The following is a 20,843-nucleotide window of genomic DNA, read 5'->3' as shown; positions in this document are numbered from 1 at the left end:
GGAAATCATCCCACAGAAATGCCGCAAGTGTTCTTTATCTCTGAAAGATTTAAAGGACATTAGCATTCGCCAAATTGATTTTTCAACAAATCCATAATAACACTGATCTCTGTGCTGCTGGTGAGCATAGCAGCTGGAAATGGTCTAAGAAATGCTGAGGCTTGCAGTATCATTAGTCTTTATCCCAACTTTTCTTTATCCCAAGTCTGTAACAGCCACTGGATGCCCTGCGCTTAGGACTGTTCAACTCAACAGAGCGATTTTGTTAAATAATTCCTCAACAGCCGCATCGTAATGCTAAAATTGGCTGGATTTTAAATCACGTTTAAACCCGACACTGTGTTCTCACAAAACACAAGCATGAACGGAGCTTTATTCCTCTTTCCTTCCTCTGTTTAACATCAGGAAATTCAGGCGGTGACTGTGTGAACAGGAGCATGGCTGACAGGGGCAGCCGTGCGATGATTGGTTTACGGATCTGCGCTTTTTCCAGTGACTTCAAGGTCACCAAGATTTACAATCAAATGGCTTATGACGCTTTAGTAAAAAGCAATCCAAAGCTGATGACAGGAAAAGAAAACGAGCCGTCCACTTTAGAGGGATCTGCTTGACCTCATACTGTGCTCCATTACTAGGATGTACTGTTGTCTGTTTTTATTATAACGACTAACAAAGACATGCACGTTAGTTTTCGCAGACAGAAGGTTGTTAAGGACGGTATATGGAGGGTGGATTTGATAGACAGATAGTATATGGTGCACACAGTAGATTAGAAGAACGGTGCGTTTTCAAGCTCCAGTCAAACTGAAGTTACAGACTACTACACAAAAGAGCAATTAAATATGATTTAAAGGCCAATATGTAATGGCTGTGTGCTGCCCCCTGTTGAAATATTATTGCCCTACTACTTACTGTTTGAGGTGGTGATTTAGTGTGGCATTCTGTCTTGGTTGGTTTATTGCAGTCGTAGCGCTGAATTATAATGCTTTTGATTTAAATGTGGGTTTATCTGAATTTGGAGGCTGTCAAAGCTTTGTTCTTTTGTTCAACAAAACACTCAACATTTTAAAATAATGATGGTTTCATAATGTTCAACCGTTGAGCTTATTTTCCACCAACATGCCACTCTTGAATGGAAAAAACAACACACAAGCAAAAATAAAATCAACACAGCTTTGTTTCAATCATCAACAAAATTACATTACCAACACTGTATGTGAGACTTGTTAGACACAAACTGATATTCAAGGCATGTTTACTTAGCACTCATATGGAACGCTGTTGATTTTTACGGGGCACATATGGCTGCATTTTATTGTGCTCAATTAAATTGCTCTAAACTAGGATTAACTTTTTGGAGCAGCAATTCATTATATAACATCTCCTTACTTTGAGCTGTTCACCGCGCAGCTGCCACAAATGTCTCCTAAGCACCGCTCACAGATCGGGGTGTCAAATATGAGGCTGTCACAACAATATTTAGTGAGAGAGCCCTTCCTGCTTTTAATGGCCTGACCTACATCCCAGTTCAGAGAGCTAATAAAGGCAGTCTGGTGTAGGTCCCGGAGCTGCACAATGTCACTCACAGATCCCCAACTCAGCAAGATCCGGAATGCTCAATTAGTTGCTTTTATAGGCCCCATTAATATGCATTAACTCCCCTTCTAATGTACGAGCACAGACAAACAGTCGCTGCTGGCAACACATCAGCCAGGTAACAGATTTCTGTTAATCCCTTTCTAAAACATAATGAAGTTTGGCATCATAAAAACCAATTGTAGAAATAAAAAGGGAGTGGGCCTGAAACAGAATTAGCTTTAGGTCAAAACACGGTGCTGGAAGTATTTTGGTCCGAATCTGATTTATTTGACTATTTATTTAACTTGGTCTGCTTCTGTATTTAAGAGGAAAATGATGTAAAGCTAAAATACTTAATCAATTAGATGATAGGCAGAAAGTAACGGTTTGTCAAGTAAAATGTTCATTTAGGTTATGGGAAACCGATGGCAGTTTTCACTTTTTCTGACATAAAAGCAAACAATTATTCAAATAACTGAGAAAATCAGCAGATTTTGCTGAAAATCAGCACTTGATCAGCAGATAAAATTAGCTGCAGCCCTAAACTAAAGTGGTAACTCTGCAGATTGAGATGTCACATACCAAACTTCATGGAGTATTTTTTACAGCGTGACATAATGTCTTTTACTTTTACTTAACCAAAACTATTTGGATAATTCTTGTCAAAATACATACATATTATATATTTAAGAGCATGTGAGATTTAGTGAAAACAAAAACAGTACAACACAGGAAACCATAACATTTCCACGAAATCACTCAGCCTCCTGAAGCTCCTCTCCTGAACCAAGACAACTGATAGCTCACCACAGAAACCCACACAATCTGGTACCACTCCTCCCACACAGTAAACCAATCTGGCACACAGCAAGCTGAATCAATCATGGCACTTTATTATCCTGTCACTAGTCTGCTTCCTGCAAGTGTGTTTACCCTGTCCATGGCCCTGCGATCGCGGCTGTTCAGTGTACATTAAGACAGACATAATTGAGATTGTGGGCGGCCGAAAGTGCAGGGCTCAACCTGTTGTCGTTAATCTGTCATATTGTCGAGAGTCACAGCAGCAGTGACCTATAGGAGGCTCCGCCATGGAGGCACGGCTGATGGCGCTTTGTTGTTCATGGCAGAGGGCCTCACCTATTTTAAGTTTATTGGTTTGCCACCAACGGAGAACCCAAAGAAAGCGTAATCTATTGCCCAACCTCTGACTTCAATCTCTTCGCTCTGCTCCTAATCCATGTTAGGTGCTTTATGATTAGGAGTGACTCTTCTAAGACTCATCACTCCTACATTACACACTGGTGTTCATGTTTTGAGTGATTAAAGATCAGACAAGGTTTCTTATTCTAAAGAGTTATGATGAAAAATAAGTTGAAAAACTCACCCATGCCCAGCATAATGAAAGCTTAGAACTCTTCTTTGTAATATTCCGAATTAGATAGGCAATCAATCTGAATTAATTGGTAACCCTTCAGATAGCAGCAGATTCTTTTTAAATTAGATTACTGATGGCTGCGGCGAAAATTTGCCTTCACTTTGTATGAATTAAAGCTCTGGAAAAGCATTTACAAAATAACAAGATATAAATGAATGCAATCGTACTGTTGGAAAAGGTGCTTTTTACAATCACACAACATATTAGAAATAATAGCTAAATCTTGCCTCAGCGGCCTGTTATTAATTACCTGGCAAATAGAGCCTGTCTGTTTTCAGACTGAGTTATAGTGGTGGTGAGAGATCACCAAAGAAAATTAAACAGCAATCAAAGTGCATTTCTATCATCATAATTCTGATTGTCAGGATCACCTTTCCCAAGATGGTTCGCAGGAGCACAACAAGATCTAGCTTTTAAGCGGCTCAATTTGCTGCTGCTCATAATTTACATTTATGTTGTATTACAGCGGCGCCATGCATGTATCCTTTATTAGACAAGGAAATATGAGAATACTGCCAAGAAAATGAATGAATGTAACTGATAGAGAACAAGTAGCTGTAATCTGTGGCATCCTCTGTGCAAAAGCAGCACAATCTTTTGATGCCACAATAACGCAGAAACCGCAGCAATGACACAGAGCGTCTGCAAAGTTTTGTCACATCGTGCATGGCTTTTTTCCAGCCTCGACTTTGAAATGCAAAAATTCTCAAAGCAGCCGCTTATATCTCGAAGAAGACCTAAGTATGCGGCTCTGTCTCTTCAGAATGTGGCTTCCTTTATAGCGGGGGATTATATCAGCCTTGAGACCCATAAGTTATGAAATGTCAGGATCCTATGCATTCTAATTGAGTGTGGAACAGTTAATGGCTGTGGAAATTCAGCCACTTGACGTCTTACTCCCCTGTGTGCCGTTTCACAGCCAAGCCCATGAGCCTCAATTAAATGCCAAAATGGACCCATTCTTGAAAACAACAACAATAAAAACACAAGTCTATATAGCAATAATATCAGGTCTCACCTTGAATCAACAATGGTCACAGCTTGCAAATGGCTAAACAGAGACACTGTGATTAGTGCAGAGATGGGGGCCTGTGTGAGACGCTTCTTAGCAGCTTAACAGGGTGACATACTGCAGCAGGCTGCAACTAACGATTATTTTCATTATCGATTAATTGTCAGGGCCATAAAATTTCAGAAAATAGTACAAATCCCAGGTTGACTTCATCTTCTCGTTTTTTTTTGACCAGCAGTCAGAAACCACAAAATATTCAGCTGAATAAAGAAGGCAAAGAAAACCTGCAAATAATCAATTTGATGATTCTTTGGCATTTTTGCTTATTTGATTATGAAAATAGTCGCTCTTCGTTAACTAGCTGACCAGTCCTTCAGTTCTACACAGTACTGTACATACATGTAAACAATTTGTTAAAATATGTTTTTGAATGAATGAAAGAGCATATAATTACTTGACCTTCAAGCTGACATACAGCAGGTAAAACTGTGCCTGTCCACAGCACCCACAGGAGTAGCAGTTGTGTCAGAGTCAGGCCTACTTTTTCTACCAAACTAGATCATGTCCCAAAATATATCCCCAAAACTTAAAGTTACCTATGTGTTACTGAGCAAAACTTTTAAAATCCAGAATCAATAACACCTAAACCTTTTCCCATTTTCAGCAGATGTCTTCCATCTACAAATACACATGGAGCATGTCCTATTAAATCCTGTGATATGGTGAGGGGCTAAATATTGACCCAATCCTGAGTGGAGGAGATTTTTTTCCACGCTCTTGCTTATTGTTTTTATGACTCTTTGACTTTAACCCCTTTACTGCTTCACTGATTTCATGCAACAAACAATAGCTTTTCAATAATTCAATTTATAGCTTGCCATAAATGCAATTCAAAGGACAATGCTGTTGCAAATGAACAGGGACGACGCTTTTGGCTTCAGCAACGCCGCACTCGCCAGAGGAAAGAGAGAATATTTATTTTACGGTTGCCTCACATTCCCATTAAAACGAGGAAGCTACATTTCCAAGTGTGTGGTGTAAATGTAATATACAGAGTTAAAAGAGACAGATGGTGGACTGAAACTCTCATGTGGCAGCGCTGTGCAATGGTACCAGTGCAGCCAGTGCCAATGAAGAAACCCTCCCAACACCATCCAAGGCCAGAGTACATCCGTTAATACATGTTCATGTGCCAGTTCACATACATGTTCACGTGCGTAGTCCGATCCTGATACGCATGTGGACGATATGTGATAGAAAACAAATCTCGTTCATCATTTATTGTTAATGCCCAAACACTGAGAAGTGACATGTGGGAACGGATCTAAGACAAACGCACAGAAATGAATTACCCTCCTATTTATTTATCCAGGCCTTTCTGTCAATCACCACAATAATCAGAACTAACTCGTTCAAATTTTGAGAAAATGAAGGATGCAATCCTTCCAATTTTCAATTTGGAAGTGGCAACTATGGCCATGATGAATGTCTGAATAGTCCATCTTCTTCCTCTCATTTCTCCTAACCTTTCCTGACAGCTTAGATATTGCCTACCTGGTAATTTGCTCTACAATAATTGTTACTGTGAGATTTCCCCCAGCTTTTAACAAGGATTCTTAACACCCTCTGTAGGTGACAAAACGCAATTACAAACACAAGTGCCCCATCGTGACTGGTCATCAGCAGCTGCCACCTCCATTCCCCAGACCCAACTGGTTCCATTAATGAAAAAACAAAACAAAAACATGCAGGCAGATTCAGCGACCATTTGCAGCAAATAAAACTTTAATTAAAAGATATGAAGCTGTTTTATTGATTAACAACATCAGTGATTAAAGTGTACGGCTGACATTTTTTTCCAGGCTTGCTGTTATGTTCCCTCTCAGAGATCATTTATTTGTTTCGCGGTCCTGTTTATTGATAAGTGCGCTTGATGAATGCAGATGCGGTTGTTTGGAGAGTGGGCTTGCTGATGGAGCGATCATATTGTGCGAAACACCAGGCTCAGGCAAGAACAGCTGTTGCGGCTCCATCCACTGGGACGCCATGTTTCACCACCACCCCGAGTGCACATGCAGGCGCGCTGCTGTAAAGCTGCAACCAACATTCACGGCGTCCTAACAACTCTATGAATTTTATGACATATCACCAGAGCTCTCTCATCTCTGTCCAGCACTAAAACCTTAATTATTGGACTAATTGCTATGGCTATATTCATCTCTCTGGTAATCCATTGGTGATTACATTTTGTGTTCAATACCAGGCTTATCCCTTAATTAAAAGGATTATTAACCTTTAAAAGAGAGCCATGTGGGATTAAACCCACGGATGTTGGTGTCAAATGCATTATTATTATTATTATTATTATTATTATTATATATTTTTTGTTTTTTACAAAACAAGCAAGGTGTATCATTTCAATCATAATCAGGAGACTGCATGCTGGCCTTTTTAAGGAGCTGACTTACAACAGCGATAAGCCATCACCCATATCTCCTTCCAATTAAAGTCTACAGAATGCTGACACATTACTTACACCCGGCGGGCTAACAATCAGTGCAAAGAGATGGATAATGATATGGTTCTGACCAGAGAGAATCTAAACATGGTGAGAACAAGGTGAAAAGGTGATTAAGTCAATAGTGAAAGAATAAAATAATTCAGACAGTGAGTGCTTTGCCATGGCAAGTCTTCAAGGCCTTTCTCCTCCAGAGAAAGTGAGTTCAAAGTTCAAAGTCAGTCTAAGTGGAACGTGATTGAAAATCATTGGAGATCTTGAAAAATAAGGCGGTGAATTGATGTTGTTTGAGGACAAATCATTGATTTACATGAGGCCTCTTCATGTACACGTGTGTGTGTGAAACTGCAGGAGGAAACACAGCCTCTGATTAGCACATGAATCCGCAAATATAAAAAAAAAATGTTAACTTGACATCGTCGTTGTCATGGGTGCTGCTGCAGTCAGCCAATGCAGCATCATTTTGTCTGATCAATACCTGTCCTCATTAATAATGCAACAGAATTATTTGGCACCAATGAGGTGAGCATGAACCACGAGCAGGAGTCCACGATGCTGAACCTCCATGAAGCTGAGTCAAGCAGTCGGAATCAAGAGCTGCTTGCCCATGCCAAAGCCACGCTGCATTATCCAGAGCAAGCCTTCATTTGAATGTCCTAATTAGTTAATTAGTTGGTGGTTAAGGATGATATGAGCATCTCATCAATCTCTCTATCTCTAAAAATAAACACCCTGGGACGGCGGTGGTGAGTCATTAGAATACTGATGACTGTGGGAAGTGTGTGTGAGGATTAGAGGTCTGCTTCTGACACTCCATATTTCCACAAACCGCCCGGCTCCATAAAGAAGACTAAATAGCCATAGCTGTAAGCATTGTATGGATGACAAACCAAGCATGATATAATGAGTTTACAGAAAGTCTGAGGAGCTCAATTAATGTTTTTTCATGCGTAGCTTTTGGGATCCATTTACTAGTTCATCACTGATGGAGGGAAAATGAGAATTAGACATGAGAATGAAAGTTGTTTTCATGCTCACAAATGATTAAAAAGTTTATTTTAAGAAAGTGTGCAATACGATTTGTCAAATTTCAAAAGGACCTTTTATAAAGGAGGCTCTTCTTACCCAAAAAAAAAACCCTCTTAAGTCCTCGACTTTTCACAATTACATAAGGCAAAGTAACCGCAGTGCTGACAGAGAGATTGTTCTTTATTTCTGCAGTGGGATACATGGCAAAGAGAGGAGAAGAGAGGAGGAAAGACGAGGAAAGAATAGGTTAAAAATAGTTAGCATATGGCAGCATATGATTGAGTTTCCAGGGCTCTGAAAATTCACTCTAATTATTCAACGGTATTCCTCTGTCATCCTTCCCTATATGCATTCCTTTGCGTGGAAGTACAAGTGACTCCAACTAATATACATAATTCTGCTACTTAATTGGCACGAATCGGGTGAAAGTGGGCTAGGAAAACTCCTTAGGGAGTAATAGGGGCACATATCATTGGCTCCATCAGAACAGTAGTCCCATAGGTGATAGAAGTCAGCAAATATTTCATGAGCTGTACTATCAAAGTACCTCACCTCTGGAGTCCTGCGCACTATCCTGTGAAGAACACTTCCGAAACAGTTCTGTTGTCAGGTGTATTTATAGCAGGTGGGCCGATGACTGATGCTAATGCCATGAAAATTATGCAGTGCACTATTGCTGTCATAACAATATGTTAGACTTAAACAGGAAGGTTAACTAAACTAGTCATTTAAGTTATAAGTGGGCCACTGGCGTTTGTCTTCCTCCACAAATATGGATTAAGCTTAGTGTCGTTGAAATTCCAGTTGGTTTTCGTAGACAGTGTCTGGTTCTACATTTAGCCTCTCGTAGATTTGAATAATTTGGTGTTACAGGGTAATATTTGCTCAAGGGTTAAATGGGGGATGAAGTGAAATTGCAATTGATAGTCAAATGTAAATCTTGTTAAAAAAAGATAGACAAAATGAAATGGCCCATAACAGTAACTGGTAACGTGTGACAAAACATAACATCTACATCATCAAGGATGAAAAGTACACATCGCTGATGACCAACAGGGACGTATGGCTTATTTAAAAATACTTATTTAAGACCACAAAGCTACCAAAATTACAACAAAAGTAAATATCTAAAGATCTTTGTGATACCATTGCAACAATAAGTATGTGCTGTGAGCATCATGTGACATGGCTGATACTCACATTAAAACATTAATGCAACATGATGACAAACCTCCTGTGAAGAGCTCAAAAATAGAAATACTGTCTGAAGAACTTGAAAAAAGCTGCAAACAATTAAACACGTGGGTAGATCTGTGATGGTGAGAGCAGCCATTAGCACTGATAATTGGCTCTGTATGGTTTCATAATAGGCTGAGAATATGAGGATATTTTGCAAAACTAGATGCACTCCAGGGTGTCGGCACTGTTCACTCAAGATGCTTCCATATGAAATGAAAACAAAAACTACAAACAGACTGAAGGATAATTTCAGAACCACTAGAATGAGGAGTTCAGTTGCCCACTGCACAGCTCAGGCATTTCATTACTTTGTCCTCTCCTGGTGATCGTGCAGTACTCAATTTGGTACAAGTGAACAGAATTAGCTTCGAAATCAGTGCAGCATGAATTTTTCTAGTTTTTGTTGTATGATTATTGCACCTTTCTCCAGTTCTTTCGCTGTATCAAAATCAGCACTGATAGAAGATGGTGATTACAGATCAATTATGCAGCTAGTACAGATCAATTTTACAGTGACTCAAAAGTGTTGTTGATGTTTAGACCGACTGCAAGTGTGCAACATGACAGTAAAAACTGCCTTAGTTAAGCAAAACAAAACAATTGGAAAAGGATGTCTTGCTTACTACTTACTGTGACTTGCTCTGTGTAAATGAAAATAGTCTGACACATAACTATCTCGGCCTCCCTAATTCCCTCACTAATTTTAATGGTTCTCTGCCAGTAAGAGCTACATGTTAACTCTTTAGCACATGTGCTCTACTAAGTGCTCTCATGTGGACAGCATTGGTCAACATCAAATTGTCTGAATGCTTAGCAGTTTAGCTTCTGAAAACATGTCAGCATTTTAAATAATGAAGAAGCAAATGTTTAACATCAAAATTCCGATCAAAACAGTTGGCGACCAATCTTCTTTGACTGACTAATGGTTGCAGCTTGATTTGATGTAATGGTAGTCAGTATCAACCCCCGCGGTGTATGCTAAAGTGCTATCGCGTAGCACATAAATGCATGAATGGTTTCATGAAGCAACCAGTTTCCCTCAGTGTATTCCTCTAGGACACGGCCCTTTAACCTTTCTAAAATGAAAGTAGGCCGCCACAAAAATCTAAATGATCTTTCCCTTCCTCCTCTGATTGTACATGGCAATCAGTGCCATCAGCAGTCTTCTGGCAGAAATGAAAACCTTCAGAAAGACCACAGTAAACAGTAAAACAGCGGTACAATAAAAGGTTCACACTATATCAAAACAAATTGTGGCCACTAAAGGAATCAATTTTTGACATTTCACCTCTATCTATAGAGAGTTCGCTGACCCTGGCTTTTAAATTTACAACTCTGTGCAGCCTCGATCAAAGTGTTTGTCAGCAACGCATTTTGTTGAAAGTTTTAGTGTAACACATTGCAGATCATGACATGTGTGGATTTAACGGGCCCTTGAGCCACCCCTCTATATCTGACGTCGTTCACGCAGGATAAATATCTTAGCTCTCGGTGTAATAACACGGCAGGAGATTTGTGGATGAGACCCCCTTTTCTAATCTTAGATCTATTAAAGTGCTTCTGAATGAATCATCAAAGCTATTGATGTCACTACGGGCTTGTTAGCTGGATCCTGGAGTCAATAACAATTTCTGATGGGGTTTTAGGAAGGGTCACAAACAGTAACTTTTTATGAACAATTATGATATTAGTATATATTTAAATATATGCTGTATATACAGTGAGCATATGCTGTTTGTATTCACATTTTGCTTCTCAAAGATAAATCAGGAAACTACTGATGTTTTAAATTATGCAGGATTGTAAAATTATTGAATATTAAATGTTTAAGGTTCAGTTCAGCATCCGTTTGCATGTCTGTAGAGTCAAGCACTTCATAGCACAAGACTTATCTTACAGTATCAGCAGTCAGGAAAGAGATAAGACACTGTACCAGCAAAGAGAAAAACACCAAACAGAATCCCACATCTTTTTTTTCTGTTCCAGGGACAAACACAAAACACAGGCCAGGTGTCTTTTGAGAAGCAGAGAGACAAAAACTACTCAAGCTGAGGATTCCCTCTAAGTAGCAGAGATGACTTCCTCCATCGCAGTGAGAGACTGTTCGGTTAGCCCGGGGAGAGGGATCATGAGTACAATATTGACTTTAAATTACAGCAATAGCTGCTGCTCATGCTGTCTCAGGACCATGCTGCGGATCAAACACAAAGATCAGGTCAGGATTAGGAGAAAGCCACTGACAAGCGCCGAGCCTCCTCTCTGCTGTGGCAGCACGCGTACTCACACAGCACCACCCAAATCTCACTCTAAGCTCTCCCCCGCCTCTCGACATGTAACACACAGACCTTACAGTCAGCTCATTTGGATTTCAAAGGCAAAATTGATTGCAAACAAAATTATCTAAACACAAAGGGTAAAGACTGCTGGTTGTGTGTGTGTGTGTGCGTGCGTGGGCTTTGTCTATTCTGAGGACTGGAGGACGGCAGCATTTCCTCCCCGATGGTGAAGATTCTCACGTTTTGCTTACAGGATACAGCCGCGCTCTCGCAATGCCTTGTAACTGGGCTTTTATTTTCCTTTTCCTGGCAGTTAAACACAAATAACAGCATGGATGATGGGCTGGGATTCATTGTCTGTGCTCAGGGAGGAGTGCAGGATATGACTGGTGTGATAAATGATTGTGCCTTGTGCCTGGCGTGACAAAGGAACTGCAGCACAATCTGCATGTGCTCCATCCTTTTGCCATCATTAGGTGTAATTGGGACTCATGGCGAGGCGTGTTCTTTTTCTGCTGTGGAAGTATCGGAGAATGAAGCTGCAACTCCTAATAGGACAAGTTACAGAAGGGAGACATGTCCTGGCCACTGCTACAGCACTAAGAGTATGTCCCAATATCACAGCGCTGGCCTGAATGGAAGCTCAACAGAAATGTCAGATTTTCTTAACTCTAATGTCAGATCGACTCTACTGTCATGTCAAACCACCCTTTTTTGATGTTGACCTTCAAGGCTGTACACACACACACACACACACACACACACACACAGTCTGCTATTGTCTGTTATTGGCACCTGTCTGAGGAAAGTGGAGCATGTTCCTTCACTCTGGTCTCAGTACTTATGCTAAAAAAAGCAATAAAAGAAAAACAAAAACATAACACCCAGTTAGGCACTGATTACACTGCTGCTCATTAGCTATAATGGGGATGCATGTGGAATTTACAGCATCGTGTAAAGAGGTTAAAAACACACCCATGAATCCCAGGATTCGTGCCACCTTTATTCTTGCAGCATTATTATTCATCATTAAGACAAGTATATCCAAACAACACAGCTGAGCACATACAGTACGTTGGGAATAAACTGGCAGTGTAATAATAAATGTGGAGAGGCAAATGAGCGTACAAGTTGCCCCTCTTTGTCAACCAAATACTCTTAAACCTCCACACGCACTCTTTAAAAACGGCAAGTTCCAGCAGCAGCAGAAACACAAAGTCTTTGTTTCATGACCTCAGTCTGTATATCCTTTCCCCTCTTTTGAAGCAAAGCCCCCACACCATCTTTAGCATTTAGAATTAATTGCGCAGTTATCCTCAAATTAATTCCTAACTGTTTTACAACACACAGAGAGAAAAGGGCAAACCAATTATTATTCTGTTTTCACCTTACAGAGGGGGATATTATGCAAATGATCTTCTCTACATGAGAAGGAAAAGGGGCTTTATTTTCCTCGGCAGATGCTGCCTAGACAGTCTAGCATTCTGTTGGGGGACAGGAAGTGGGGATGCTGTGAAGATCTGATCGCTCCACCTGGCTTCCTACTGACTCCATATCCAAGCAATAATAGAAAACACAGCGATTATTTATTTATTTAAAAGAATCATTTTTTTCTATATTTCATGTTGGACAACTAAGGTTAAAAAGAATGTTCCAGGTGCTGTCTGGAAGTATTTTACAACTTCTGCACTTACGAGCTAGAGGTGTTTCTTGATTGAAGACAAAGTCCCTCGGCTATGCAGACCTGCAAAATGTTTTATTTGCTACTTTCCCAGGAAGAGAATACACACTCAGAGCGAGCATCGAGCCAGACATCAAGATGCGGCTGACAGGGTGGCAATGCTGGGCTTCAGAGAGGACAGGGGGCATCTCACCTCCCTCTGCTGCTCCGCACTTCTGACCACAGCGAGTGTTTATTAAGCTGAGACCTTGAGACCTCAGAGAAGTTGCTAAATGAAAACTAAAACGCCAACCCGCAGCATTTCCAACTTCTTAACAGTCAAGGGCCATAATGCTGTGCTTAGAGCTGATTTGAAACCAGCTTCTTCTTCCAAGGTGGAACAAACAATAGCTTTAATGAGCTGTAATGATAAGTTGAGGTCAAAGCGCTTATCATCTTTACAAATCAGGAGAAGATGTGCTCATGGAAATAAGCTCCCATGAGTATCCATCATCACCTCAAAAAACTGCATGCTGTGGCACAGCTCCAGGTGCTGGAGCAAATTGGGCTTTCGATGTGGAATGGATCAAACGCCGGCTCAATATTCATTATTCTCTCTGACTGTGATCTGCTGCAGTCCTGCGAGTGGGTGAGGGTAATTGTGTACCTCATTGTAAGTGTGTTTGGACCAAACTTAATCATGATGTCAGGCTGTTAATAAAAGGTTATTAAAGGAACAAAGATCCAGGTTTTACATATGTTAGGCAGGGGAGGTCTCAGGAACTCCAGTCTCTGAGGTAAACACGGGCCGTGACAAATGATGCTCATGCTGAGATCAGATAGTTAACAAGAGATCCCCTTATTAGCCAGGTCTACATAGATAATTGGCACTTGAGCGTCACATTTTGAATCTGGCCTGAGCAGTGTCATTTATCAAAAACCCAAGCAGGCTGTCAGGGCTCCATAATAAGCTGCAGTAACTGATGAATCAAGATTAAGCACATAGATTGAGAATGAAGGAGGAGAAAATGGGCCACAGCCACACTGCAGGGGGCCTGGTTTGATATTAATAACATTAAAGCAGTGTTATTCCTTTCCTGCATTATGAGCTATAGTTGTAAAATAGCCCAACAGCATCATGATGAAGAGTCCCAATGTAGATTGCAGCACTTTGCTCTAATCTGCATATGCTGTGTGCAAGCTGTTTGACCTGGAGAGGGAGAACTTGTGAATTGTTGCCTCGGTTGAACATTTCGCATTCAATCTTGAGAGATTTTTTTCTTGGAATTCTTGAGAGTTTTTTATTTATGATAATGTGTTGTGAAAAAAGCGTGCGCACATCAACACAGTCGATTATTCAATTGGCCAATCCCCAGACAGTTAATCACCAACAAATCTGATTTGAATTGATTAATGCAAAACATTCACTGGTTTTAGCTTTTCATCTGATTTTTTTGATGCTTTTCTTTATGATATATGAAAGTCAACTGAATATTTTGTTTTTTTAATCAAATAAAACAAGCAATTTCAAGAAGTCACCTCAGCATGTGGGAAATAAGGGACAACACTATCTGTCAATAATCGAGAATTTATAATGACAGAATTCTTTGGTTGCAGCCATAAGTTAACATTGTTTTCATTGGCCAAACATAAATACGAGACAAAACAGTAATAGATCTCATTGTTGCTTTGGGTTCAGTAATAACTCCTGTTCACAGTTTGAGCAAATTGTTGTTGTGATACAATATAATTGGCATTAAATAAACAATGCAGGAGCACATTATGCATATCACTGCTGTACAACTATATCAATCAAAATAATTACAGCAGATATAACTTCCTCATCAGAGTAACATAATTAGGTGCATTCATTCCAAACTCATTGGTCGGTCAATGGTTCTCTTTTCATAGCCTTTTAATGTGATTATAAATGTGTACGTGCGTGTGTGTGTGTGCGTGTTCCTCATCCCTCTTTTTATCTCACTGGTATATAAGTGTAGATAATTACAGATGATGGGCCAGTGATCAGCTGCAGGTATGGGAGTCACCTCAGGCCTCGCCCAGCCTTGCACCTCCAGCACTCCCCTGCTCTGTCAGGCATGTTTGGCAGCGTCTCCGTTCCCTAAGTCTCCAGCTGTCCAGTGGGGTGCGCCAAGTCACAGCAGGAGCGCCTGCCTCTCCATCTATGGCCCATCTCTTTCTGGGAGTGTGAAGTGTGTGTGTGTGTGTGTGTGTGTGTGTGTGTGTTTGGGGGGTGGTGGTGGAGGGGGTCGTCTCTGTACTCGCATTACTCACTAGCAGACGGAACACGCTGCCAGCGCCCAGCATGTCCGCCCACACGCCCCTGCCCTGCCGGTTAGACCTCACGGCTGGAGGAGATGATGGAGAGAATCTGGGATCCAGGAGGGGGGTGGATCCAGAGGAATCTGTGAGACAGAGAAAGGCAGACAGAAGCCCAGAAGCTTACCTCCATCCCACAGGCCGATCCACGGACAGCCCGTCCTGATATGGTAGTCTGAAGTCTCCTTGTTGGGGTTCTTTGGGGTGGGGGTGGGGGTGGGGTAGTAGCAGGATGGGGTTTTTCTGTAAGATGACAGCTGAATGATTTGTTTGCTTTTGTATGATCACATCCCCTTATTACTGCACTATGATTTCTACAGACATCTGTCTTTGCAAAGTAAAATGATTTTGATTTCCACATAAACAGAGCAATCAATTCATGATGATTTAGATGAAGAATTTATATTTGTCAGCCCGTCTGACTTGGAAAGTATTTAAAGTATCTGAACCTTGAAAATGATGGGAAAATGATGATTGTAAAGAAATGTCTGTTTAGAGTATAAGTATTTGCAACATTAGCAGAATAAGTGACTCCTAGCATATAAAGACTAAGATTAAATTCATATCCACCCAAGTGTCACACTTGGATATGTGTTAAGAATGCAGACTGGTGAAGAACTGTAGCAGAATTAAAAAAGTGGTTAGAAACAATATAAACAGCAGTCAGATAATGCTCATCATGAACACTGGGACAAATTCTCAGCATCCAAGTATTAGAAACTATGGCTCATTACTACCAGGCGCCATTACTTTCATGTGCCCACAGGGGGCTCTAGTGTACTACACATTTTACTGCCCGGGCTGTTGTTAGCGGCTGCTCAGAGACCAAGGCGCTGATTGTGTTGAGGGTAGACCTTTTGAACTGCTGTGCTGTACGATTGATATAAACATTAACCAAGCTTATACACAAATCAGGACATAAGCATGCTGTAATAGAGCAAATTAAATACAAAACAGGGCAGAAAAAAGTTAAAACAAAACAGATGTGCTCATAGTGAAATGCAGCACCGCATCAAAGTGGTACGAAAAGCTGAAAGCCTGAGTGAATACACATCTTGTCTTGATCCTGATATTTCTGACTATATGTGTGTGTGTGTGTGTGTGTGTGTGTGTGTGTGTGCGTACATGTCTGTATGAGATTCCAAGGTGGTGAACAGTACTTGATGAGCTAGCTCTGGAGACCTCTGAATTTTAATGATGTTGGAGATGATATTGTGTGTCCTTCAGCTTGTTATACTGACACAAGCACTCCATAAATCATCATACCTAGCTATCGTAAAATCAATACCAAACTGCTACCTCAGCGCTAACCCGTAATAAGTTTTTCAGCCATCTAACAGCTTAAACTTTGCTGTAATGCCGTTCGACCTATAGGTTAAGATCAGAGCATGCTTAATTTGTTTTGTAATAGAGACTTTCTAATCCTTAATGAAGCGCCTATTAGGGAGGCTTTTGTTGGCACATTGGTGATCAGTTGGTGGAACAGCCACTGCAATTAAGCTTGAATCTTTGTCCTGGAGCTAAAAAAAAAAAAGGAAGGAAAAAGAAAATAAAAAAGGGGTGAAAAAAAAAGCTTGAACGGTCAATAAATGTTAATCCAGTCAGAACTCGTCTGTGCCTTTGAACAGGACTCACGCTGGGTTTTTTTTTCTTCTTTCACATGCACTTGTTTCATCCTTCCCTAAGAGAGGCCATCCCTTAAGGATACTGCCACTGATCCTGAGACCAGACTACCACTCACTAATAAGAGCCCATGTGTAAGCAATATTGTCCACATTAAACACATTATTACCAGGCTTTGTGTAAAACATAAGCCATAAATACATTCACAGAAATTGCTCTTACTGTAGTTTTTTCCATAAGAATGGAGAAATAATGGCATTGCCATTAGGTTAATAGTGAGAAAGTTCAAATAAATCAAAGGTACTATTATTTTGTTTTATGGCGGGCAGATGTGAGAGATCACTGCTACTTTTGTTTTCGTCTTCCTGTGTGCTTTCTCCAAAGACAAAACAAGATGCAAATAACACAAGAACACTGAAAATGACAAGCCTCATGTAACCTTGTTGTTTTTTTGTTGTTGTTATTTTTTTGTTTTTTTTTTTAAGAATGATCGCTATAACTGGAGCAGCATTTATGAGACGCACAACATATGTAAAAGCCTTTGCACAAGAGAGAAGCCATTGCCACAATTTCTGAAGCGTAAACAGCTTATGAAAGTCAAATGGATATGTGGCATAATCTGACAAGGCGAGTCGCTGCTTCAAAAACATCCCTAACAAACCACCATGCCAGACAACAGCGACAATAGTTGCATGTTTTTAAACGCTCCACAGGTGATCGAGCTATAACATCAGCCAGCAAATTAAACGAGTCAGGTATTTAACGGTTACAATGCCGTTCCTTTACTCTCTGTTACAGACAAAAAGTGCCGGATTACACTAAATATTATAAATTTTATGATATGAGTGTCATCTTTCAGTTTACACTCAAGTGGATGTAGTGTTTACAGAAAAAAAAAGCCAAAAAACCTACCGTGGGCCACAACTCCAAATTTGAATTTTTCCAACAATTAAGCATTTAGGTGGCACCAGGATCAGCTTGTAACTCATGTTTTTTGGCAAGGGGAACACCCACATGCCCACAGTTTAAGGGGACGCTGACGCTGGCTGTGATTTACACGCAGTAAGAGGTGGTAACCAATCGTCAGAGGTCTTGCTGGCTGACCCTGGAACATCTGTGTTTAGGGTCTGTTGCTGATTACACAGCAGACAAGGCAGCTAAAAGGACAATATAACCCTGGCAAAAGTGCAGCCTGAAAAAAAATATTGACTTGACTTGGATGGCAGCAGCATATAATATTTATTTTAATGGAATATTGTGGCAAATATTCCCTGGGGTCCAGTTATACTAAAGAAATTATGCAAAAAGACTAGTGAGAGTTTCAATGTGCTGTCTGCTGCTGGATTCGCATTCAATTTCATTTTACAATTGATAAATGATTATTTTAGTGGAAAGTTCAAATATTTTCTTATTTCAGAATTTTCATTCATTTCATTCAATTCAAATTATTATAAATCATCAAAATCAGTTTAGTGATGTTAAAAAAAATTGTGACCTGTGATCATATTGAAATCTTTCTCAGAATGGAAAATATGAAGCTGTAATTCATGATGAACACGAGTTCAGACTGCGACTGTTAACATTACCCCACTTTTCTGTTGACTTGCACAACATTTTACTTTCTTCCTAATCACTACAAATGAGATATAAAACATCTTCATTATTGCTTTTCCTTAAAGAATAAAATATTTCATTATTTCACAGAAATGATAATTGTTGGCACCATTCAGAAAAAAAAGAAAATTCTGATCTTCTCAAAAGTCTATCACTGGTGTTTTCTTTTAATCAGATTATGAAAGAAAAATTACATTTTCATTTCCATTCGTAATGTTATTACTTCACACATCTGAGATAACATGATTTTCTTGAGACAGATTTGAGGCTTCTGGTTTCTTGTGTATTTTGCAGACACAAACATCCAGAGCATTTGTTGCACTTTCATTAACAATCGCTAACATTGATTGTTATTAAAGTCAATGCATAACTTCTAAGTACAATTTATGGCAGTTTTGTGTCATCAGCTTTCTTTATTCATGGCCACATGTACAGTCGTGAACTTACGAAATATGTTGACATGGTGACTTTGCAGTCTTTTATTTGATTACGGGGCTAAATTGGAGCTGCCTGGTATCTTGCATGTCCGTCACAGGCCTCCCATGTGGCTCTGATAGGGCTGTTAGGGACTGGCGAGGCCAAACCGGGGCAGGGAGTTCCAGTGGGGGGGAGGGAAGGATTTACTCTGAAGGCCAGAGCTGGGATCCGTCAGTGTGGGCGGGTTGGGTCAACTTTTTCGTGACCTGCCACCTCTGACGGAGCTCTGAAAAGTGCAATCTGACCCTAAATGCTGAGCAGTCGTCTCTCTCTGTCACAAGCCTGCATCATCTCAAGACCGCATACAGTGGTGTATTTGTACTATTTGTGCAATTTGTAATATTGATAATGTTTATATGACAAAAGTGGAGTAGTATGAAAGTGCAAAATGCTAATTATAAAAAGCAGCAAAATAAAGCCAATCTGTCATCTGCAAGAAAAATGCAGCAATGCCGCTCAATTAAACCCACACAGATGTAGTTTTTCACAACTGTATGATCTGCCAAAAAGTCCAGTGTCGCCCTTTGTTGAGCATCTACAGAGGGAGAAACAAGGATAATAAAGGTCTCTTTATTATGAGGCTCCTGCACACAAGGCACAAAAAACTTGAGAAAAAATATCTATCAAGAGGTGGGAATTACATTGCCCTGTGCTGGGGTGGGGAAAATGAAGCAGGCATTTCTGAGCTAGCTGGCAACATAACCTTCAGAAACATCCTATTTTTCATTAGAGTTGTGTCAGACAGCTATGCCTTTAATAACATTCATCCCCGTACCAAGGAGAGGATAACTCAAGCTTTAGGCACATAATGAATGGGAGAATAGGCCCTGGCGCTGTTAAGAACAGGGGGGCTTGCCAAACAGGCAGAGCTGCACTGCTGCACTCATGGCGAGCCTTTCACTGCACGGCATCCTCCTGTATTAACGCCATGCAAATGAACAGTCAGATGCTTCCTGAGGTGGCTCTCTAATGTGGCCTTGTTAATTACTGTCATTAGAGCTGGGGCTAGGAGAGAGAGGACTAACAAGCCATCGTCCTCATGATCTCTGCATTTGAAAGTCATCTGCAACAATAAAAACATGTCAGAACCCCAGTAAGAAAATTGTAAATTGCCAAATTTGCTGACAGAGTGGAAAAATTTCTGCTGACTCCAAGAAGCCTGCCAGTGATGGATGCATTCTTGACACAGTCTTGGTGTTTAGACTTAAGAAATAATGAGTATCAATGTCCCAGCCGTGGAATATGCAAAGATGAAAGAGCGCTGTGTGGGTTTAATTAAGGGAAGCAGAGGCAGGAGCTGCTTTCAAACAGAGTGACCCAACATGATCAGGTTCTTATTGCTGTCATTTCTGCTGAAATATGGCCAGCAAGGTACAGGGAGGGCTTTAATAAGACCGACATAATGTCACAGCAAGGGAGCCCGAGGCAGCTAACGCATTGTGAGTGTAGCTCACAGATATTTCTGTACAGCACGTCTTGGTTTCAGGTTAACATGTGGAACATCATATTCAAATAAGGCAAGAGTGAGGTTCTCCGAATCAGGGCGGTTTTGTTTTTAGAACATTTGAATTGGTTTTCAGTGCATCATTACAACCACGGGAGGTTGTGGGCACTCATTGTTTCCACAGTCAAGTAAAGTATTTTGTTTTACAAATGCCCTCCAGCAGTTCACACTCCCTACATCGAAGGGGGTAGAGTGGTGTTCTCATACTTCAGAGAGCAAACCAAAATATCCCCTATTATGTGTGTGATGCATCAAATCCCCGGTGTGGCCTTGAATTTAGTCTCTCCCCAAAAAACTGGAGGGTGACACGGTCAATATATTCAACACACGAGGCCAGGTCCAGGCTAATACAGAAGACTTTTCTCCCCGTTCTCTTCCTTTTCTTTGTTTCACTTTCTCGCTCTCATTCCCTGCTCTGTTTTTCAAACGTCTGTGCTGTTGAGGACAAATCAAAGGCTCTATTTTACTAATGTAACACCGAGCAGACTGTGAGGTGGCCGTGGGGATAATGAGGGACTGCAGAGATGTGAAACAGACA

The 20,843-nt window shown here is 40.6% G+C and overlaps 1 long non-coding RNA gene across 2 annotated transcripts in view; it reads right to left on the bottom strand.

The window, feature by feature from the left end:
- Positions 1 to 13,817: 13,817 nt before the first annotated feature.
- Positions 13,818 to 20,843, bottom strand: part of LOC124067367 — a 60,343-nt gene continuing 53,317 nt past the window's right edge. Inside the window, exon 4 of one of the 2 annotated variants that reach the window (XR_006844744.1) lies at positions 13,818 to 15,330. This is a non-coding gene — a long non-coding RNA (uncharacterized LOC124067367). The remainder of the gene's footprint in view (positions 15,331 to 20,843) is intronic. The other variant, XR_006844743.1, reaches the window with a different exon arrangement.

Source organism: Scatophagus argus, chromosome 11, assembly GCF_020382885.2.
Source record: "Scatophagus argus isolate fScaArg1 chromosome 11, fScaArg1.pri, whole genome shotgun sequence".
Taxonomy (NCBI): Eukaryota; Metazoa; Chordata; class Actinopteri; family Scatophagidae; genus Scatophagus; species Scatophagus argus.
The sequence above is the reverse complement of the archived record's forward strand: the minus strand, read 5'-3'. Positions and strand labels throughout refer to the sequence as shown.